Source organism: Schistocerca gregaria, chromosome 3 (assembly GCF_023897955.1).
Source record: "Schistocerca gregaria isolate iqSchGreg1 chromosome 3, iqSchGreg1.2, whole genome shotgun sequence".
Classification (NCBI taxonomy): domain Eukaryota; kingdom Metazoa; phylum Arthropoda; class Insecta; order Orthoptera; family Acrididae; genus Schistocerca; species Schistocerca gregaria.
In genome coordinates, this window is record NC_064922.1 from 110,268,472 (window position 1) to 110,292,845 (window position 24,374).

At 42.6% G+C, this 24,374-nt stretch overlaps 1 protein-coding gene across 1 annotated transcript in view; it reads right to left on the bottom strand.

Moving 5' to 3' along the window:
• The window catches only part of LOC126355271 (gamma-glutamyl hydrolase B-like), a 126,578-nt gene that overhangs the window by 58,022 nt on the left and 44,182 nt on the right, over positions 1-24,374 (bottom strand). The gene's annotated exons all lie outside the window — the stretch shown is intronic.

The following is a 24,374-nucleotide window of genomic DNA, read 5'->3' on the forward strand; positions in this document are numbered from 1 at the left end:
GAAGGGAAGGCAGAAAGGTGGAAGGACTATATAGAAGGTTTATACAAGGGCGATGTACTTTAGGACAATATTATGGAAATGGAAGAGGATGTAGATGAAGACAAAATGGGAGATATGATACTGCATGAAGAGTTTGACAGAGCACTGAAAGACCTGAGTCGAAACAAGGCCCCTGGAGTAGACAACATTCCATTAGAACTACTGACGGCCTTGGGAGAGCCAGTCATGACAAAACTCTACCAGCTGGTGAACAAGATGTATGAGACAGGTGAAATACCCTCAGACTTCGAGAAGAATATAATAATTCCAATCCCAAAGAAAGCAGGTGCTGACAGATGTAAAAATTACCTAACTATCAGTTTAATAAGTCACAGCTGCAAAATACTAACGCGAATTCTTTACAGACGAATGGAAAAACTGGTAGATGCGGACCTCGGGGAGGATCAGTTTGGATTCCGTAGAAATGATGGGACATATGAGGCAACACTGACCTTACAACTTATCTTAGAAGAAAGATTAAGAAAAGGCAAACCTACATTTCTAGCATTTGTAGACTTGGAAAAAGCTTTTGACAATGTTGACTGAAATACTCTCTTTCAAATTCTGAAGGTGGCAGGGTTAAAATACAGGGAGCGAAATGCTATTTCCAATTTGTACAGTATCTACATGCAAAGGGAAGTGTGGTATTTGGATCGTTTCTTTGACAGTGAGAAAATCTGATGGGTGCCAAGTCGCTTGAACAGAATGACTGATCCCATTCTCTCCACTTAAAACTTCCGGGCTGATAGGCCGTGGTCGAAGTATAAAACCCTCTCCTGACATTTCGTCTCCAACTGCGGGAGACATCCTCGGAGGTAAAGCGGCAAACTGCGAAGAGAACTCGAGGAAGCGCTGATTACATAGGCAGTACAGAGGGCACCACTGTTGATCACGTGGTGTCGGCTATGAGATTGTCTCTGGTAATGCCAACATTCTCGATTGAAAGTAGTCGATCGTCACTTGCGGTGCAACGCTGACATCCAAATTTTATCCAGTTAAACACCTTCGTCTTTCCTGTTAAAATTAATATGATGTTTATCAATCTCGATAGCCTCTCTATACAAGCATGCGTAATAATGAGAGGTTTTGATATGACGCTCGTCTCGCTGAATTTTATTTCATGATCACCTTTCTGGTAAACATGTTCCTCTACGGCCAATTTATCTGTGTGACCCAGGCGGCAATTCCTCTTATGTTCAACAAGATGGGTGTTCACACTTCTCTTTGTGGTACCGATGTAAACCTGTCCACAACTACAAGGAATTTTATATACCCCCGGTGTAGCCAAAGGGTGTCGTGCATCTTTTGCCGACCTTAAAAATTCTTTTATTTTCCTGGTGGGTCTGAAAATATTTCCCACCCCATACTTGCCTAAAACTTTCCCAATGCGGTCTGTGACCTTACTAATGAACGGAAGAAAAACTTTGCCCTTGGACGACTGTTGTTCGTCGTTACTCCTTATTCTCTGCCTAGAGTGAAGTGCTCAATCTATATCCTTGTTGGAATAGACATTCTTCACAAAAGTTGAGGGTAGATGTTCAATCTCATCTTTTAAATAAACAGTTTCACAAAGTTTGTATGCCCTGTCTACCAAAGTTTTCATTACACCTCTTTTTTGTCTAGGGTGGTGGTTTGATTCTTTGTGTAGATAACGATCAGTGTGTGTGGGCTTTCTATGCACCTTATGGCCCAACGTTCCGTCCCGTCGTTTAATCACAGACACGTCCAGGAAGTTCAATTTCCCATTCCTTTCTGTCTCCATTGGATTTTCGGATTAATGCTGTTTAAATGTGTCAGGAAGGCATCCAACTCCTCTGCTCCGTGTGTCCATACTACGAACGTATCATCGACATAGCGATACCATCTGGCTGGTCTTTTACTGGCAGTCTGCAATGCCCGTTGTTCAAAAGTCTCCATAAATAAGTTAGCCACGGAAGGACTGAGAGGACTGCCCATAGCCACCCCATCAATCTGTTCATAAACGTTATTATTGTATTGAAAGTAGGTTGTGGTGAGGCAGTGTCGGAATATTGCCACAATATCGGTAGGAAAAATATCCGCTATGTACAAGATAGCTTTGTTTACCGGAATCATGGTAAATAACGACACAATGTCAAAACTGACAAGGATATCATCCGGGCCCACACTTGTTTCCTTTAACTTGTCAATGAAATGAGCTGAATTTTTAATATGACTGTCCATCCTACCAACATAAGGCTGCAGCTGCAGCATCTAGCTAACTCATGTGTTGGTCCGCCTATAGCGCTGACAATTGGCCTCAACGGAATCCCAGGTTTATGAACTTTGGGTAAGCCATAAAGTCTAGGTGGCTACGCTTCTGTTTTCCAAAACAGCTTCTTATTGTCGGAGCCAAATGAAGACGCTTTCACCAGTTGATTTGTCATTCTTAAAATCTTACTAGTCGGATCTTTCTGGAGTCTTTTGTAATTGGAGGGAACCAAAATTTCATTGATTTTTGCATGATAGTCCTCACTGTTCAGTATGACGGTGGCGTTACCCTTATCTGCATTAAGAACAATAATGTTTTTATCTCCATTTATATCCCTCAGCGCCTTCCTTTGAGCCTGCGACAAATTACTTTTAGGTGGCTTACATGTACGTAAAATCCTAGCCGTTTCCATCCTAAGACATTGAACATAAGAGGAATTGCCGCCTGGGTCACACAGATAAATCGGCCGTAGCAGAACATGTTTACCAGGAAGGTGATCATGAAATAAAATTCAGCGAGACGAGCGTCATATCAAAAACCCTGCATTATTATGCACGCTTGTATAGAGAGGCTATCAAGATTGATAAACATCGTAATAATTTTAACAGGAAAGATGAAGGTGTTAAACTGGATAAAATTTGGATGTTAGCGTTGCACTGCAAGAGTGACGATCGATTACTTTCAATCTCATAGCCAACGCCATGTGATCGACAGTGGCGCTCTCTGTACTGCCTATGTAATCAGTGCATCCTCGAGTTCTCTTTGCAGTTCGCCGCTTTACCTCCGAGGATGTCTCCTGCAGTTGGAGACGAAATGTCAGGAGAGGGTTTTATACTTCGACCACGGCCTATCAGCCCGGACGTTTTAAGTGAAGACAATACCAGCCGTGAAAGCTTACATTGTATGATCATGATCCCATTCTGTTACCTGAAGTTGACATTTGCCCCTGCAATGTGAGCTAGTGCTCTTGATAGAGCACTAGCTCACATTGCAGGGGCAAATGTCAACTTCAGGTAACAGAATGGGATCATGATCATACAATGTAAGCTTTCACAGCCGGATGGCTTTTCTTTGACATCTGACATTTCAAAGCCCTAGGGATCATCACTTGTGACAAGCAGCAGTCACTGTGTGTATCAGGTATATGAGGAGATAGCGGCGTTCAGTATGAAGTTAGTGATGAATGAGATGCCCATTTCCTCTTGAGGGCACCAAAATATTTTAACTCCATTGGTTAGGTCTTGACAGGGAAAGCACCAAACAGACAAAAGGGTTGAGGTTGTAAGGAGATTGCACTCTCCAACTGGAGATTATTTATATACAAGGTGAGACAGGAGGAAAGGTACATGTTTTGAGAGGTGATAGCATTACTGATTTTGAACAAAAAACTGGATGTGCACAATTCCCCTATTCCAAATGGTTTCTGAGAGAGAACACTTTTAATGTACATTTATATTTATTTTCTGTATTATTGATTGTCATTGTTTACAACACACCACAGTACTATAGAGGAAGTTGAGATGCACATTTTGATACAGGACACTTGTGGTCTATCAAGACATAAAATACCTCAAACTGGCTACAAAAAATACCTGAGCTACAGTACATGTGCATTGCATCAGATTTTCAATACTGTCACAATCTCTCCATGCAAACTGTTAGTCCTAGACAAAAATAAATAGGACCTTTTTTGTAGCAAATTTAATTTAGTTTAATTGTGTACTGAGACATGTGTTTTTGGAGTGTGTGGTTTTTGTGTTATTAAAAAAAAACGTATAAAAGTGATATTAAACATTGTTTCCAGGGCTCGCGGGTTTCCAGCCAGATGCTGGCTGGACACTCGAGAGCCCTGGAAACAACACATATGCCGGGAAAGCCTCTGATCCTTTCCTTCTGACTCACTCTGTATATTTATTTTCTATACATCTGTTTTCTCATTCTTTCACATCTTGGCTAATATATATCAACCTCTAAGGCAATGTAAGAAGAGTCAGCCTCTCAGGCGAATGACAAGTTACTTTGTTGTAGCATTTAAGCTGCAAGCAGTTAATCTGTGCAGAAGTCATCATCAGTTAGCATATCATATTCATGTATCATGTTCGCAGCTCGTCATCTAGTGGCTAGTGTCGCTGTCTCTGGATCATGGGGTCCCGGGTTCGATTCCCAGCTGGTTTGGGGATTTTTCTCTGCCCAGGACTGGGTGTTTGTGTTGTCCTCATAATTTCATCATCATCATCATCATTAGTGATAGTGGCTAGACTGGACTGAGTGAAACTTGGAGTGCGAAAAGATTGGGATTTTGTACGGGCGCTGATGAACTCGCAGTTGAGCGTCCCACAAACCAAACATCATCATCATCATGTATTGTATAGAGATAGTTAACAGTTTCCTTGAATTCATGTTGAAGACAGAAATGTGAAGTGCTTAATGATGTGGCTAGAAAGAAAATAAATGTATTTTTTTACTATGATGAAGTATAAAGTTACAGAGTGCAAGTGAAGAAAGTAATCATGTCACTTCATAGACTGCTGCACATATCACATTGTAGACTGTTGCATATGATGAGTTTAGCATAATCTATCTTGGAACAATTAAAAAGCACTTTTTTATGTTAATTATGGTTTTGTATTAACAAACATAACATTTCATTAACTATATTCCTATTAAACCATCCTAATCAAGGAAAGAAATCTGCGTGATAGAAAGGCAACAATGAGTGATAAGTATAATTAATGACAGGATAGTAGTATAGTATGGAAGTAAGGGAAGTTACAAGACTCACTGTAGTACAAACAATACATCACAAGCATTTTGTTGTACTCTTCCTCTGATTGTGCTGCACCGAAATTTTCAAACAAGGACTGACACTAGTTGAGCTGCCTGGCTTTCTACTTCTCTGTCAGTGAATGTGGATAGTCAGTAAATGAGAACTGAGTCAGGAATAGTTGTCAGTGTTACATCCAAGCCAATATTTAGAGGTTTATTGATCTACATTATTATTCATATCAAGGTAAATGGAAAGAAAAAGGTGAACAATTATTGTTTCTCTGTCTAGACTTCTCCAAAAGCCAGAATGCTCCTCTCTGTGTATGAAATTAGAACTTCATACAGTCATCACCATCCAGCAATCCTGTTTTATCTATTCCATGGTTTCATTGAATTACCTTAGTTCCTAGTGTAAGGCCACAGACAACCTGTTGTCTTATGGTTTTCAGACTACACCTGTAAGTAATTAAATGTTAGTATATTCTAGCTATCAAGGTAGCTGTATATTGATCAGATACAGTGGCACCCATGCCAAGGAGCAACAAGGTGGGAGAGGGTGCAACACCCCCCCCCCCCCCCCCCCCCCGCTCTCAGGGAAAGGAAAAAATGTAGCATCGCCAGAGGTTTTTCTTCAAGAAAATGAGTGAAAAGTCACTATTTCATATATTTTAACAGGGTCAGAACTAGAACTTTTTACGGCCGCTTACAAGTCACCATTCACTTCCAAAATACTAAAAATATTGCATACTTCCAAGTCTAGCCTCAACCCCACTTACAAACTACTGTATGGGTGCCCTTGATCACATATACATTAATATCAATGCTATCTGAGAATTACCTCCATTTTGAATTGCAGTAGCATTGGAAGTAGAGTGGAGAATGGAATGGACACTATACTGACTCATTCAGTAGGTCAGTATTTTCACAGAACTGAGGTACCACATTGCTTCTCATTTGCCTAAGTAGCTGTTAAAAATGACTGTTGCCACTGAAAATCCTGCCTGATGTGAAGTCTGTTTCACTATGCATTTTTAGCGGTAAAAAAAATCATAAAGTATCACTGTCGGACACCTTTACTTATATTTATTCCAGTGTTTCATATGTTACTATGACCAAACAATAGGGTACCAGTACCATACATTCTGTGTTGTTTGGGTTCCAATACTTTTTTCTTAGAACTATAAACTCAAAGGATGAGTTCTCTGGACTTTCTTTCTTATTTGATGCGGAAAGAAAAGGCCTATTGGACAGAATCACAACCATGGACAAGATGTATCTTTGTTAAGCTAAACTAGAGACAAATTGAAGTCAGCAGAGTAAAATCATATGGGCTCACCATGCCAAAAAACAACAACAACAAAAAAGAGGCCTGTGTCCAGTAGAAATGTTATGGCACCATTTTTAGGGATGCTAAAGGAATCTTGTTCGTGAATGTCATTGTCAAAGACAGCATGACCAGTTCTGCAGGCTACTGTGAGATATTTGGAAAACTGTTGTTAGAATAACTGGACTGCCACATATTGTCTTTGCACGACAATGCTCGGTCACACTGTGCCCACAAAACACAAAAAATGTTGCACCAGGACAACTGGCACTGTTTCGAATACTCGCAATACGGACCACGCTAAGTGATTTCCAGGTCTTCATGCATATGAAGAAGCGGATTGGCTCCCACTGATTTAACTCCAACGAATAAGCTGAAGATCCTGTCATGGGTTGGCTGCAATCTCAATTGGCACACTTTTGCACAGAGAAATATGTCAACTCATTAACAGATTTAAAAATAGTTATCACCAGTTGTGTCGCACAGTTTTGATAAATCGTGTAAATGACATTGTTTAATACGTGGAGGTGCTGAATAATTTATTTGTAATTGTCGGATTTGATCAGAGATAATTTTCGAGTACAAATTTTTGTTTGTAGCAGATGTTATATGTATACAGTGTGGTCTGTTGATAGTGACCGGGGCAAATATCTCACGAAATAAGCATGAAACGAAAAAACTACAAAGAACGAAACTCCTCTAGCTTGAAGGGAGAAACCAGATGGCGCTATGGTTGGCCCACTAGATGGCGCTGCCATAGGTCAAACGGATGTCAACTGCGTTTTTTCAAACAGGAACACCCATTTTTATTACATATTTGTGTAGTACGTAAAGAAATATGAATGCTCTAGTTGGACCACTTTTTTTTTTGCTTTGTGATAGATGGCGCTGTAATAGTGACAAACGTATGCTACGTGGTATCACGTAACATTCCGCCAGTGTGGACGGTATTTGCTTCGTGATACATTATCTGTGTTAAAATGGACCGTTTGCCAAATGCAGAAAAGGTCGATATCATGTTGATGTATGGCTATTGTGATGAAAATGCGCAACGGGCCTGTGCTATGTATGCTGTTAGGTATCCTGGATGACATCATCCAAGTGTCCGGACCATTCGGTGGATCGTTACGTTATCTAAGGAAACAGGAAGTGTTCAGCCACATGTGAAACGTCAACCACGACCTGCAACAAATGAAGATGCCCAAGTAGGTGTTTTAGCTGCTGTCATGGCTAATCCACACATCAGTAGCAGACAAATTGCGTGAGAATCAGGAATCTCAAAAACGTCGGTGTTGTGAATGCTACATCAACATCAACTGCACCCATACCATATTTCTATGCACCAGGAATTGCATGGCGACGACTTTGAAGGTCGTGTCAGTTCTGTCACTGGGCACAAGAGAAATTACGGGACGATGACAGATTTTTTGCACGCGTTCTATTTAGTGACGAGCATCATTCACCAACAGTGGTAATGTAAACTGGCATAATATGCACTATTGGGCAACGGAAAATTCACGATGGCTGTGCCAAGTGGAACATCAGCGACCTTGGCAGGTTAATGTATGGTGCGGGATTATGGGAGAAAAGATAATTGGCCCCCATTTTATCGATGGCAATCTAAATGGTGCAATGTATGCTGATTTCCTATGTAATGTTCTACCAACGTTACTACAAGATGTTTCACTGCATGACAGAATGGCGATGTACTTCCAACATGATGGATGTTGGGCACATAGCTCGCGTGCAGTTGAACCGGTATTGAATAGCATATTTCGTGACAGGTGGATTGGTCATCAAAGCATCATACCATGGCCTGCACATTCACCGGATATGACATCCCCGGACTTCTTTCTATAGGGAAAGTTGAACAAGGTTTGCTATCGTGATCTACGCCATCCGCTGAGGTGTCATACGATGTGAACGTCGTCACAGCCCCTCTTACCTACATTTCATCTCATCTCTTGATGCCCTGCAGTGGAGGTTATGACCGCGACGCTCGGCATTGAAATCATGCGGTTTTCTTATGGGTGGTCGAGGAAAAGATTTCAGACATATCACATCTTAGAATCGACACAGAAAAGCCTCAGGAGGTGGCATAAAGGACGTCAATGAAAGCATTCCTTCCTTTAGCTCGAACATTTACAAACATTGGGTGGTCGAAAACGAGAGTTTGTCGTGCTATGTGCAACAGAATGACATTCATGACAACCGTTGACACTGCTGACAGCTCTCATACGATTCAACATTTCCCTAAGGACATCGTTGGACTGCAATGCGACTGAATGTGATCTGACCCTTCTGGAGTGTAGTGCGGCCACAATTTTTGCTGTGGTTTACAGGGTGGAACCATAAGCGACTGTTCAAAACTACTCGGCGAAATTTGAAAGCGATCTCTATAACGGGGCTGGACCTTAAACAGCCCTCTCCATCTTAGAAAAGGAAGAGAGAAAAATTTGGAAAAAGAATAAAAATCCTGTTGGAATCCTATCAAGCATGACTGGGTCGCGTGGAAAACGAACTGACACCTGTCGCCCACCGACAAAAGAAAAAAACAAGAAAAATGAAAATGGAAGTAGAAATACAGAAAATACGGTAGACATGTATGTTGTTTCTCTTGTGCAATAAAACAGGAGAGATAATTGTGGCCACTCTTAACGAGAGCAACACTTGAAGTGTAGAGAAAGGTACAACCAAGAAAACTTGATATCAAATAGAGAAGTCATAGTACTGGTACGAAATTTGAGAGCTGTAACAGACAATGAAGTGATCTACAAAAACACATACGACGGGGGACCCAAAAAATAACCGGAGTTTTTGGTATTTTGTATTTTTATTGAACTCTACATTTGCAGTACTTTAGTCCCACACCCTCTATGCCCTTCATCAGGGTGATTTCCAGCACCTCCCTCTCCCAGAAGATAAACTTTACCACATTTTCCATGTGCATTAATGCGGTTGTCCCACACCTTTTGCCACAGCTGAAAAGCATTTCTGGGTCTCTTGAGGCAGGATACATTTCAAAGCCATTAGCGTGTTTTCTTTGACGTCATCCACATCACTAGATCGCTCTCCTATCAGTGTCAGGTGGAGCCAGATCGTGTGAGTAGGGTGGATGAGACACAACCACCACGTTGTCTTTTGCCAAGAACTGCCGGACTGTCAGAGCCGTGTGGTCTGGAGCATAGTCGTCGTGTAGCAACCAGTTCCCAATTCTCCACAGTTCTGACCATTTTTGTCACACAGGCACTCGTAATCTTCGTGACACATTCAGATAAAAATGCTAGTTCACTGTATGTTCCGTAGGAATGAACTCCATGTGCACAATGCCACTGGAAAAAGAGAGAGAGAGAGAGAGAGAGAGAGAGAGAGAGAGATCAGCATTGTTTTCACATGCTCTGCCTCCTGAAACTCCTGTCCGTCCGGACATGAGTATTGTATCCTCCGACCATCCTCTGCACCTACAAATCCCTCATCCGTCCTATTCTCTGTTCCGCCAGTGTTGCCTGGATCTCCCCCCCCCCCTCTCCAGCCCCCTCCTCTTTTAGAAGGTCAAGGAAATCCTTGAATGCCATGCACTCTGTCTTGCCTTCTGTATCCACCTCTGTCCCCCACACAGCTCCTGTATGACCTCATCCCCTCCCCCTCCCACCCCCCCGTCCTTTTCCTCCAGCATATCCACATCCTTTACACTATCTGCAGACTTGATTCCCTCCACCCCCTGGTGCACTCCTTCACTTCCACCCTCCACCCGTTGCAGCACTTCTATCGCTGTATCCCCTCTCTCTCCACTTCCACACCCTCTATGCCCTTCATCAGGGTGATTTCCAGCACCTCCCTCTCCCAGAAGATAAACTTTACCACGATGTCTAGCTGGCCGAAGTGGCCGAGCAGTTCTAGGCACTACAGTCTGTAACTGCGTGACTGCTACGGTCGCAGGTTCGAATCCTGCGTTGGGGATGGATGTATGTGATGTCCTTAGGTTAGTTAGGTTCAAATAGTTCTAAGTTCTAGGGGACTGATGACCTCAGAAGTTAAGTCACACAGTGCTCAGAGCAATTTGAACCATTTGAACCATGGTGTCTACCCTTCCTACCAACTGTAGCCTGACCTTGTTCTCCCTCCCCTCCCCAGGTCCCCCTCTTTCCCCTCCCCTCCTCCCCTCAAAGCAGTTTTTCCTCCTTCCACCTCCTGAGTCTCTGCACTCCCTCCTCTGCTATTTTCCTCTCCCATCCTTCCCTCCCCGGCACACTTCGGCATGCCCCCACCCTGTCCCCCTTCTCTCCCCCTCTCCAGCACTACCCCTCCCCCCTTTCTTCCCTTCTCCCTCATGTCCCTACCCCTAGCAGATCCTCCCAGTTTGTTCTTCATCATATGTGATTGTTCTGTGCTGTGCACATCACATGGCTGTTTTAACCATTCTGCAGCTTTTATGCTCCACTTGTGTTTTGTCTTGTGTTTTTTAATCCTTACAGTGTGTGGTTCTTTTGTGTAAAATACTTTTTTTAGATTTTTATCTCCATTTTTACAGTCACCCCCTTTTGTATGCTCTCTTCCATTATTTCCCCCCTTTTATATCAATGTTCCATCATGTTTTCTCCTTTATGTTGTGTTAAATGTCTTCCTGTGATACACATAATGTATCTCGGCTGAAGAGCAACGCTGCCAGCCCGCCCCAGATAAGCGACTGAAATACAGTAAACAAAAAAATTTTAAATCAGTTGTATTGTCACATGATATTACATAAAAATCGTCAACACTGTCTGTTTTTGTCATCTTTTATGATTTTTACCATATTTAAATACAGTTTTCTAACCTTTGGTTGAAGAGCAGATTTGTCTGTTGGCATCCCGACACCATTGTGGGGAATTAAAATAACAATACAGAAAAATATTAAAATACAAATTTAAAATTGATACTTAGACGAGCTAAGTGGGAAAGAACAATGAATTTACACAAGAGACTAGAAACACTTTACACTATAAATGAACATAGCCTTTGCAAGAAACATTTTCAAAACACTGAATGTGTCAAGCACCTGGAAATTGTAGGGACAGCAAATCTGAGATTATATCATGAACTGAGAGCGCCTAGAAGCATAATTGAGCCAGCACAGCAGAAAGACTCCCTCCAGGGCGAATGTAGTATGACACCAAAATGTAAAAATGCGAAAAGCTCCCATTCCACACATATTAATCATGTAACAGTTCACAATCATTACTAAACAAATGACACATTTTAAGAAACGATTCTCCTTTGTGCTAGTAAACTTCAGATATAACACTGCTGAGTGCAATTGGTAACAACCACTGCAGCTTTAGCAGGTAGCACCTAAATTGCACTTGACTGGCTCTCCTGCTCTTCACGGAAAAAAAAAGAAAAAAATCGCAACACCAAAAAGTAATGTATGTAGAAAATGATTTTACGGTAATAAATATGTGTAGCCACGAGAATGTGGAATGCAAGCACGCAAATGTGCATGCATTGTGTGTACAGGTGCCAAATGTCAGTGAAATGGAGTTCCATTCCAGTTGCACTTGGTTGGTCAATACAGGAGCGGTTAATACTGTTTATGGATGATGCTGGAGTTGATCAAGGAGGTCAAAGCAGCATGTCGACATTCTGTAGAGCACGTTGGGCTGCAACAGTGGTAAGTGGACGAGTGCTGTTCTTTTGGAAAACACCCCTTGGAATGCTGTTCATGAATGGTAGCACAACAGGTCGAATCAGAAAATCTGCAGTGAGAGTGCGTGGGACAACCACGTGAGTGCTCCTACTCTCATACGAAATCACACTCCAGGTGTAGGTCCAGTGTTTCTAGCACACAGACAGGTTGGGCGCAGGTCCTCAACTGGCCTCTTTCTAATCAACACATGGCCATCACAGGCACCGAGGCAGAACCTGCCCTCCAGTGAATTCTCGTTTGGCGCCAGTGAAGTTGCAAACGGTGGCGGTCTGGGGTCTGTGAAAAAGTATTATGGGTGAGAGAGTATGTTCCACAGAGGTTCGGGTGGAGGGGGGGGGGGGGGGTTAAAGAGATAGGGGTCTGTTAGGTGGGGAAACTATGGAGCTGATATGTAGGAGGCGAAGCAGATGGTGGGAATACAGACTATGGGAAGGACAGAGGGGGGGGGGGCAGAGTAAAGGTGTATGAGAAGGTTAGTGGCACAGGACGAAAGGTTATAAGGGTGAGTGCAGAGTGAAAAGGAGAGAGGAGCCCTGTTGTGAAGTGGGATAGGTGGGGAAGAGTTAAAGTTGATAGAAGGGATTAATATCATGGTGGATCTCATTGTCTGTGAGAGGGAGTTGGTTGAAGTTGTGTTGGGATAGGATATGGAGAGTGTGGAATTGTAGGAAAGGAGGGAAGTGTTGTAGGAGGTGAGTAGGGGTGGTAATTTGATGGGATGGTAGAGGATTCAGGTGGGGGATGCTAAATGAGTGCATGAAGTGAGATGGAGTGCATGACATTCGAGGATTTGGAGTGACTTACAGACGTTTGGTGAGGTGGAGATCTATGCAACATTTGCATAACAAAGGATGGGTCGGATCAGGGTTTTGCAGGTGTGGTGAATAGTGGAGGGGTCAAATTCTCAAGTTCGGCCTGTCAGTAGTTTTAGTCTATTCTGGGCTTTCTGTTGGACAGTTAGTAGGTAGGGGTTTCGCTTTAGTTGCCAGTCAAGGGTTATCCAAGATATTTTAGTGTGTTAGTGAACTGTATAGGATAGTTGTAAATGGTAAGGTAGAAGTCATGGGAGCGGAAGGTGTGCGTGGTTTGTCCTGTAATTATTGCCTGGGCTGTGGAGGGCTGATCTCGAGGAGTGATTGGTTACACCAAGAGGTAAAATGATTGGGATTTCTGGAGTGTTGGGTAGCGGGCTTGTAAAGTGGTGTCATCAGCATAATATAGGAGGTGGGCAGGTGGGCGTGGTTTGTGTATATCAGCAGTGTAGAGAAGATAAAGGAGGTAAGAGAGGAGAGACAAAAATAACGTATTTACAGGAGTTGAGTTGGTGTGATAAGATGTGGGTGAGGTACAGAAGCAGGTCATCAGAGAAGAACTTAGGACAGAAGCCACATTCGTTAACGAGAAGAAGGCGTGTTGGTTCCAGGAATGCGCCAGGAGAGGATGGATTCAAAGGTGTTGCTACACACTGAGGTGAGGCAGATTGGGCGGTAGAGGGAGGAATCAGTAGGAAATTTTTGGGGTTTGAGGAAAAGTAGGATTTTGGATGTTTTCCATTGTTGAGTATAGTAACTTGTAGAGAGGATAGTAGTGTGAAGGGTTGCAAGTGTGATGAGAGAGGTTGCTAGTCTTTTTTTTTCTTCCTTTACTGTATTTCAATGTCCTATCTGTGGTGGGCTGGCAGCAGCATATGCGCTGATCTTCAGCCTAAAGACAATAATGATATGAAAGAAGACATTCTAAATAACAGCAAGGAGAAAATATGGCGTACATAGATATAAAAAGGGAAGGGAGAACAGTACGTAAGAGAACAGACAAAAAGGGGGAGCGACTGTAAAATGGAGATAAAAACCGTAAAAAAGTAGCGCACACAGAAAAACCACATGCTGGGACAATTAAAGAAGACAAGGTGAAGTATGACCAGAGCATAAAAGGTTCAACGGATGGCGTAGCACATAACAATCACTGACAGTAACACTATGTACAAGTCCAGCACAAAATGAAAATCACTGCTCTTGACGCATGGGAGAACAGCACCAAACACAACACTGACGTAACACACTGATGACGATGAGCAAACAGAGGATCTGCCAGGGGCATAGAGACGAGGGAGAAGGGAAAAAGGGAGGGAGGGTGGAGAGGCAGGGGAGTCAGGCAGGGGGCGCGCCGAAGAGGGCTGGAGAAGGAAGGATGTGGGAGGGAAACAGTTGAGGATGGTGTGTAGGGACTCAGGGGCGGAAGGAGGAAAATCCGCTCTGGGAGAAGGAGGGGAGAGGAAAAGGGGGGCCCTGAGGAGGGGGGGAGGAACAAAGTCAGGTTACAGTTGGAAGGAAGGGTAGACGTCATGGCGAAATTCAACATTTGGCAGGGGGAGGTGCTGGAAATTGCCCTGATAAAGGAGATGGTGGGTGTGGAGGTGGAGAGAGGGAGGGATACAGCGATAGAGGTGCGGGAACGGCCGGGGGGGGGGGGGGTGGAATGGAAGGAGGAAACTAGGGGTGGGGGGAATCAAGCTTGCGGACAGTTTAAAGGATGAGGAGATGTTGGAGGAACAGGAGGAGGTGGGGGAGGAGGATGATGTCATACAGGAGTCGTGTGGGTGAAGGAAGGAGAATACAGAAGGCAAGGCGGAGTGCATGGCGTTCTAGGATTTGGAGGGCATTATAAAAGTGGGGGGGGGGGGCGGAGATCCAGGTAACGCTGGCATAACAGAGGATACGACAGATGAGGGATCTGTATGTGCTGAGGATGGTGCAATCCCCATGTCTGACCAGACAGGAGTTTCACGAGGCGGAGGCTTTCTGCAAGGTTGCTAGTTCACGTCGCTACCTATATACCAAAAATAAGACGCATGCGCGAAGGCAGCCGTTGGTCTCTGTCGAGTTACGCGGTCTCTTCGAATACCGCTCCATCTACGGCGCACAGGAGCGTACATAATGTGATACTACATGTGTGCTCTCTGTTTTAATGCGCGCTCGCGGAGTTGAAGTTCAGATGTCAAAATTAATAAAATTAAACGTCACTAGTGAACCGTGTCGTTTGCCACGATTCCTGTTTTCCCTTTGTTTACTCCTGTTTGGAGTTTCCGCACTTTCCTAGAGCGCGTTGCGGAGCCTCCGTGAGCGCGCTGCTAGGGCGTCCGCTGGGAGGAGGCGCTGTGTGCCGTGCGGAGGGCGGACGAGGGAGTTGAGACGAGTGCTTGGCCCTGCACGACTGTTATGGAGTCGGACGCTCGGTCCCTCTATCCTAAGTGTGGATGGGCCCAAAAACTTTGGGTGTGGGGGCACAAGAGACCATAATTCTGTGGACGTTTGGTTTCCGCCCATGGGCTGGGGAAGCTATGAAGTCCGTCTGTGGCTGCCAATAACCTCCAGAAGGTGATGTCGTCACTGAAAGTAAGATTTTTCATCTGGTTAATGCAACGGCCGTCGTCTGACGGAGCCAATCCCCCAGTGTTGTGGGATCTAGTAATAACTATGTGGCAACGTTTCTCTGCTTCGAGTTTGTGATCGGAAATTGCCTTGCGTGTGTGTTACTGGTCCCTTGCATTATCGTGTATTTGAACGCCATGCTGACTTAAGGTGTGTGTCTTAAGAAAAGAAAAAAAAGGGCTCTCTGGACCTTCTGCAAGCCGTTGTTTTCCCATGGACGGCGTAGGTCACTGTGTGGATAAGCACGTTGTAAAATGTTTAAATAACCTTGTACTGTCTGGCGGAGAGATAGAGTGAACTGTGGCCAATTAATTTTATGGATGCCTGAATTGCGAAATTATGTTAATGTTTGCTAATATCTGTCGTGTTATAGTACGTATGAATACTTAAATGTGGTCGTTGTTATTGTGTATATATTCTTGTGTTAAAGAGTTTAGTCCCCGTGGCATTTAAGTGCTCTATTTAATTATATTTAAGGTAGTGCTAGAGTTTCTATTTGGTAATCAGCCTAGCCACGACTGATGTCGGTTGCTCGGTATGTCTGAAATGTTGGGTCTATTAGGTAGAGACCATTGTTGAGTTGCTCTCCTGAGCTCCGAATTCCCATATTGATACTGAGGCGGTAGTTCTGCCGGAATCTCATTTGCAGAAGTTATCAATTCTTGTGAACACAAATAAAGCTACCTTTGCCTCTGTAATTTTCGTCTGCTGGCCAACAAGCTTTGGTTAATGAATAAAAATCGCCAACTGGTCTTCGTCCGACCTCGTGGCTCGTGTTAGACATATTCCCTTTCCAGTTCGGATAGATGTTTCCTCCTCCTGGTGGAACCATCCTCTTTCCCGAGCCATCTGGGGTAAGAATTGCCCGAGTGTCTATTCCTGCTCAGTGTTCCAGGAGAATGAAATAAGAGATTAATAATCTACTCCACCGTTATGCCCAAGAAAGGCGTATCAGAGTATAGTCCAATTCTTTTATCTTGGCGGTTCGCGCATGCCCGCCCAGACGCGGGAGATTGCTGCGTTGCCAGTTGTACGCGCCAAGAGAAGTAGCGCCATAGTATAGTTTGCAAACTTATGTTTAGGGGGGAGCGCGCAGTTTATGAAGTAAAACCACCACAGCCGCATTAACCCTTTCGCTTCTACAGAGACGTGCTCCCCGCATTCCGCGATGTGCGCGATTTTGTCATAATTGCACTGTTCGCCTGTGCAGACACGTAGTGTTTCGACTGCTTCGACACACTTTATCATTCGATTTCACAAAAACTATTTGGCCCAAAAACTTGATTTTTACGCATCTTCTTGACTGATACCTTCCCCCCATAAATGACAACTTTGTTTCGATGTTCAACGCAGTTATTGTGCAGCGTTAGATGTAGTAAACCATTGCACGAAATTTGGAAGAGTTTGCAGAGGTAAAAGTCCATAGCGTCTATTTTCCACATGGTCGATTTTAGTTGCCACTAGAAATTTCAAAAAATTGCATTCAAACGAATAAAATTCATGAAGTAAGACACTTCGATATTGTTTTTAAAATAGAGGAAATATTAAGCACCGATCAAGGTTTGAACTCAAAACCTTTCGCTCAGCATCCATACACTTTAACCATTACACTACCTTTTTTTAATTTCATTTTGTTCGTTTTCGTTTGTTGTATGTGATCGGGGCGGACGTCTTAAGACATTCGTGTAAGTTCGTCTTTGATCGGTTAACTCAGTTTTATTATTATTATTATTATTATTATTACAGAGGGCAGCTAACCCTCTGACCGAGCACGCTGAGCTACCGTGCCGGCGAAATCTCATTTTGGTCGCTTTTGTTCGGTGCATCTGCTCTGGGCGAACGTCTTAAGACATCCGTTTAAGTTCGTTGTTGATCGATTTTTTTATTACAGAGGGCAGTTAACAATCTGACGGAACACGCTGAGCTACCGTGCCAGGACCACAGCTCGTCATTCGATGAATTTCCCGGAGGACAACATCACGCAAAATACCGACAAACACTGTTGGTATGATTATGAATTACTCACGTTTCATCGAAGTACAATAGGAAATAAACAATTACCGCTGTTCTTTATTGCGAAAAAGCGGTTAGTGAGAATGATACAAACACCTTTCCTTGCTATCGCCTGAATTAGGGGGCTTACTACTTGTTTGGTTTAATTAATTAATGGAATATGAAGCAATTGGTATAAAGAGCGCTTTTTCCAGACTTTCTATAAAAGAAAGTCTGCTATCAAGACATTGCTTTTGTTCAATTACTTTATTTATGACTGAACGTTTCTAAAACTGAAGACACTGCTCTACACTGCAGTCGAGCTCTGGCAACGTCGTTCACTGTTCATTGGCTGACTGTTTTGTGACATCAGATGCGCAGAACGAACCTAAATTCGGCCGCCGTCATAAATGACGCGCACTTTAGTTCTGGATAACCTAAGTACTGTACACTATTAAGATAGTTCTAGGTTTGGAAAAATTGCTGTTTAGTAACATTTAGCCTTCTGTGTCGGTAATCCGGCGTATTCCACGATCCAACATTGTTATAGAAGTGAAAGATTTGGTTTTGTTATATTTGCTGAGACGTGAATTAATTATTTGCAATTGATGTTAATTGCTTTAAATGAATCTTCCTCAATGATCAAATGTGTGTGAAATCGTATGGGACTTAACTGCAAAGGTCATCAGTCGGGCCGGCCAGGGTGGCTGAGCGGTTCTAGACGCTACAGTCTGGAACCGCACGAGCGCTACGGTCGCAAGTTCGAATCCTGCCTCGGGCACGGATGTGTGTGATGTCCTTAGGTTATTTAGGTTTAAGTAGTTCTAAGTTCTAAGGGACTGATGACCTTAGAAGTTAAGTCCCATAGTGCTCAGAGCCATTTTTTTTTCATCAGTCCCTAAGCTTACACACTACTTGACCTAAATTATCCTAAGGACAAACACGGACACCCATGCCCGAGGGAGGACTCGAACCTCCGCCGGGACCAGCCGCACAGTCCATGACTGCAGCGCCCTAGACCGCTCGGCTAACCCGCGCGGCAATCTTCTTTAATCTGTGGTTATAAATCTTAATGAGTGATCGTCCTTAACGGTGTAACATTTAATGTACGTCTTATTGTCCCCAATGTCTTCATTCTGAGACTGAAAAGGTACTCTTTGCGCAAGTTTATGGGACTTTATTAACTGTTGATCTTTATCGCTTAAGGTCTTAAAAAGAAATTCTCTTAGATTCTTATTGTTTATAAAGTGATTCTTAAGTTATATAACAAATATTACGAGTGCAAATATTGATTGACCCTGTAGAAAGAGTAGATCAACTAGATGTGTCATTGGTCACAAATTGTTTTCTTTCTGAAGAAATTAATGAAATCACTGGGTCCCACGCCTAATTCAGTTGAAAAATAGTGCGGTAAATGTATTTTCACCGATTAATCAATAACTGAATCCGTGAAGGATCTCGTCGTGCCAAGGATTTCCGTGGCAGAGTAATCCATGGAATGACCTATGGAAATTCAATGCTGGGCTATGGCTGACTTACTGAGCTGCGAAAGGCCACTGCGGCAATCATGTTGAATGCATTTTTCAAGACCTGCCCGTGTCGTCTGACCAATGCAGGCTTTGCCACTCTGACAAGGTATTCTGTACATTCCAGCTTTCCGCAATTCCAGATTGTCATTTGCCGAACCAAGAAGACAAGTCTTTGTAGGTGGGTGAAAGATTACTATGACATGATGTTTTCTCAAGATTCTGCCTAACTTTCACGAAACACTGCCCGTGCGCGGGATGAACGTCCCTGCCTTAAACCGCTCCAACTCCTTTTGCTCTTGTGGGTGGCCACGTTTCTTCTTCCTTAAGGCTGTGCTGATCTGATGTGAAGAGTATCCGTTATCTTTGAACAGTGATTGTGGGTGTTCCAGCTCCTTTGCAAGGCTTTCTCCATCAACGAGGCCCTAGTTTGTGATGGGTGGTGGCAACCAGACCCCTGCAAATACAGGTTTGTATGTGTGGCCTTACGGTATGTGGAATGCTCCATTGATCCATCCACTTTCCGTCTGACCAAGATGTCCAGAAATGGCAGACAGGCGCCCTTTTCCAATTCCATCAAAAAACTGGTACTCTCGAATCGCCAGAAGACTTCTGGTTTAAGTTCTGTGCTCTCCTCAAAGCCTTCCAGAAAAAATTTTGTTACCAGAGGGGAGAGAGGACTACTCATGACAACACCGTCAATTTACTCAAAAATATTCACTTGAATAAAAAGTAGATTGAGGAAAGGGCATGAAGAAACAGCGCTGTCAGAAATTTATGAATCGTGCCACGTCTTGGATAAATTTTGGCAGACACCCAATGTAGCACGCACGTCCCCTTGCCTACAACTACAGGTATTCTCTACAGCCATGCTTCTTTGAACAACATTGTGAAAATCCTAACTATTAGCAATGGAAAGGGTACGCAGCACGAAAAAAATCCAAAAGAAGAATGACTTTTTTATTTAATGTTGTAATACGAGTAATTCATGTCCCATTTGCATTAGCAATATTCAGTCTTTGCTTTCACGCAAAAGCAGTAACATGATGAACTCAAACAAGGGTAATTGTGGAAAAAATGACATACTGCCTTGAAGACTATGTGACTGACTTACGTTTTTTATTGTTTATATTTTTCACGGCACAATCACATGAGCATGTGACAATGCCGTGTTTGGTTTCCATCAGCAGCTGTCATCCTAAGATTAAATGTACAGTCTGCAGGCGGTTCCCACAGACAACGCAATGAAGTGATTTAGGGGTACTGCAGCAAAACTGAATCGAGAAGGCTGAAAGTGTACTTGAACCTCTTTCCTTTCGTACTCTTAACCACTACGCCACATCGCACAACACTTGTGAATGGCATTGACAGTGTGTTATGTGTGTGCAACATTTAATAACGGCTTTGCAGTCCACAATCAGAACGCCAAAATAGAGAAAGATGATCCGTAGAGCTCATGTCTCAGAAATGTGGATGTGAGATAAGAGTAAATGGATCTTTCCGTCCGAGGACCGCCCTTAAAGTGATCCAAAGAAAAACGTTATTTGGTACAAATCGTTTCACTCTTTCACAAGCTACTCGTCTTTGAAACTGATACATTACTGCATGCTTTCGAATCAGTTCTGGACATGGTTTAGGAATAAAATCGTTGTCCACGGATTTTTGATAGATGTAAGGGAACTAAAAGCGGTCGTTTGGTGATAAATCTGGTGAGTACTGGCAGTGAGATATTGATCTCATGTTGTTATCTGTCAAATAAATTGTTCGAAATGCTGGGTGACAACTGGTATTGTCATGACGAAGACTGATGCTCCGTTTTCGGTTGTATCTCTTGATTTCATCGATGATTTCGGGTAAACAAATTGTTGTATAACATGCAGCATAAATATTCTTCGCTCTTCTTAAGTAATGGTAGCGACACAAGCCATTTGCTCGGAAGTGGTTCGCGAACTATCCTCGGTCGAGAGTGTTTAGCATTTTGTTCCACAAGAAACTATATTTCATCTTCGGTCGACATCGTAAGGAATCCACAGGGAATAGATCAGCGATTAACAACGTCGTAATTTGTCGAGCTGGTCGTTTCTCGGACATGGCTGTTCACAACAACGACTCGGTTGAATTCTGCTCATTTAATGTCCTAACGCAAGAATAAAGAAGGAAAGACCGTTGGTGTTTTACGTCCAGTCTACGGCTAAGATTTCGGATTTCTTAGAACGGGGGGGAAGGAAGCAGCCACGGCCCTTTTAAGCAACGACCCCAGCATTTACATTTAGTGATCTGGGTGACCGCAGAAAACCGATATCTGGATGGCCGACCCGAGAATTGAACCCGGGTCTTTCGGATGCTAATTGATGGCATTAGCCCCTACATCACTTTCCTCACTCCAGGTAGAGATATTGATGGAACTACAGTTCACTGAGGCATTTGACGGGTTTTCCTACAAGCTATCTTTGAAAACGAGCCTTCTTTTCAATTTTACCTTTTTTGAAAAATAAAAACACAAATAGACTGAATATAGATAGTGCTTTCAGGCTACCAGTTAACCAGTTTTAAACCAGATGTTAATTCTTGCATTTGAATTTTCACCTAGTTTTGACCGCCAAGTGTATCTTCTCATTATAAAAAAAAATGTAAATATTTCTCAATCCTTCTTCTACAGTATGTTTAACTAAATAAGCCTACTGAAACACAGATACGGCGGCAGCAACGACATCCGGCCGCAAACTGAAATAAAATTAGTTTCCCAAATGCGGACTGCAGTGGATCCCGTACTGGAAACAAGATTAACATAACAAGGAAAAGTCCCTAGCGATGGGTTCGACTTTTTGGACGGAGATTCAGCCTGGTCTGGTGGGCCCTAGCTTTTTAACAATGGACGGAAAAATATATCGCAATTTCTGGTGGTGTTCTATAGCTTCGAATGAGGAATAATTAAGTCTGATTGCCCAGCGTAACAGCACACAGCCTTACAAGCAGAAGATTCTGGGGTCGAATCTTTTTGTTCTTAAATCTTTATTCAATTAATTGGATTAAATGTATTTTTTTCCATTTCCTTTGTCAGATCGCTGTATCGCTATATCAATTTTTCCAGTTGCTCACATTTTTTTTTCCTACCACTCTTTTACCACTTGGAATATTTGTGCATGTGAAAGCAATTCATTTTATTAATCTATCATAACATTTTTGAAGCCGATACGCCGGTTAAAAAATCAAAGACGTAATAGTCTATTTATATTGGCTGTACAATGGCTCAAAATTGTATTATTCGTAACAGAAAGTACATTTTTTGTATTGTAACCGTGAAACAAACATTTAAAACATATATTCTTATTGCACTATAGATAAAATAAGTCAGATGGAGATTTAAAAGAAAGGCGGGATTATAAATAAAACGAAACTCAAGACAAATGAGGAGCAGAATGAATGCAGTAACATAGACATAAATATAGAATGATAAAAAGGAAAAAATAAATAGAAGTTAATATACAAAAATAATTAAAATAACATTAACAACGATTCAAAGAAATGAGGGAAAAAACGAGAGGAAATGAAACTACGATGATCAAAATGAAGAGACAAAGCAGTAGAAATACAGAAAATTACATTTAACCCAATTAATTGAATGAAAATAATGACCAAACTCACTTCGATAAATATATAAAACAAAAATTTTCAAAACATATATCACGGCTCGAACCCACAACCGTTGGCATATACGTCCTGTACCTTAACCATTACGCTGCACAATCAGTCTGTTACACTGCTCCTTATCCAAAGCTGTAGAGCAACATGCGAAATTTCATATTTGTTTTCCGTCGCTTGCAATTGCGGGCCCACCATGGTGGATTGGTGCAAGGTGTGATATTTGAGACCTTAACCTACATCACCATATAGACGACTATAGTCCGACGAAAGTTACTTAATGGTTGACGTCTGTCACTTGCCACTATAGTGTTGCGACATCGGCTGTCGGCTACCACTCGGTTGTAGGTGACACACACACGGCGGGCCACTGCATAAATGCTGTTAATGTGTAATGTTGGAAGTGCCCACTGCGAGTTACTCTGTCGACTGCTGATTTTTAGTGACCAATGTGTGAATTGCGACAGACGACGAGTTTTGCAGCCCTGAAATTAAATTTATGTCCTAACTTAACGACAGCCTCGTGATGTGCAATGTATCCGAGAAAATGGCGGGCAACAAGATAGCTCTCTTCATGGAAATTACAGCTAACCTTTAAGAGCAAATGCAAGACATACAAAGTTCAGTTTTAGCGCTAAAAGTGAATTTTAGTTTCTCGCTATCACTGGTTATCCGAAACTTTCCTCGCACTGGCTACAACAGCTGCCGTGTTACGAACCGATGAGCATTCCTCGTTGCCACATGGTTGCAGATTTTAGGCAACATAGGCAGATTCAAAAAAAAAAAAAAAAAGAATGATAAGAAGAAAAATAAGAGTAAATAAATGAGTCAATACGATGATGAAAATGACACGGCAAAGAATTAGAAATGAAAAATAATGCATTTAAACCAATTAATAGAATAAAATTAATAATAAAACTCTTTTTGTTAGATTTAGAAATAAAAAAATCGGTATATTCTACGAGATCAAACCAATGACCTCGTAGACATGATGTCATTTACTAACCATAGTGCTACGACATTTGCGTGCGGGTGCTATATTGATGAGTATGGTAAACCTGTCAAATGATGAATTGCAGCTGCAAAAATTCGGCTTCACGCAATGTCGTGTGAAGTTTATCTAGTGTAAGCCAATTTCTGTGATATGATAACTGTGTATGTGACGCTGAATCACGTCTTGAGTGGTGATATGCACCAGTGTTTGGTTAGTGCTATGCATGTTTGTGTATTTCATTAGCATAATTTTGTTCGTTTGTTTGTTGGTGTGTGTGTGTGTGTGTGTGTGTGTGTGTGTGTGTGTGTGTGTAGCAAATAAACGTGCCAGACCATTCAGAATCCAAACACAACAAGAAAAAATGCCGGACAAGGAATTGCTAGTGAAAAGACAGACCGTTGTTGTAGTTTGGCAATGGCTAACGATTCAATACTGACGTTGAGCGCTCTGATATAGGCAAACCAGCTCCAATGCGTGAAGTATGAACTATCGAGTAATTTTAATCGAACTCTAGCTGTTACCTGCATCTGTGGTCGCGTATCGGTACTTCTGTTGCGATGAGTAATGACGAGTAAGTAAGCTACTGCATGTGCAATAACTTCAGCTACTGTCACGTTCGGGTAAGCACGTCTCGTGGTGTGCATCGACCGCCCCCTCCCCTCCTAAACTGCCAGAATGCATGACGTCGTGGCACTCACGTACTCTTTCGAGCCGTACATGTGGAGGAGCATGGACAGGAGTGCGTAT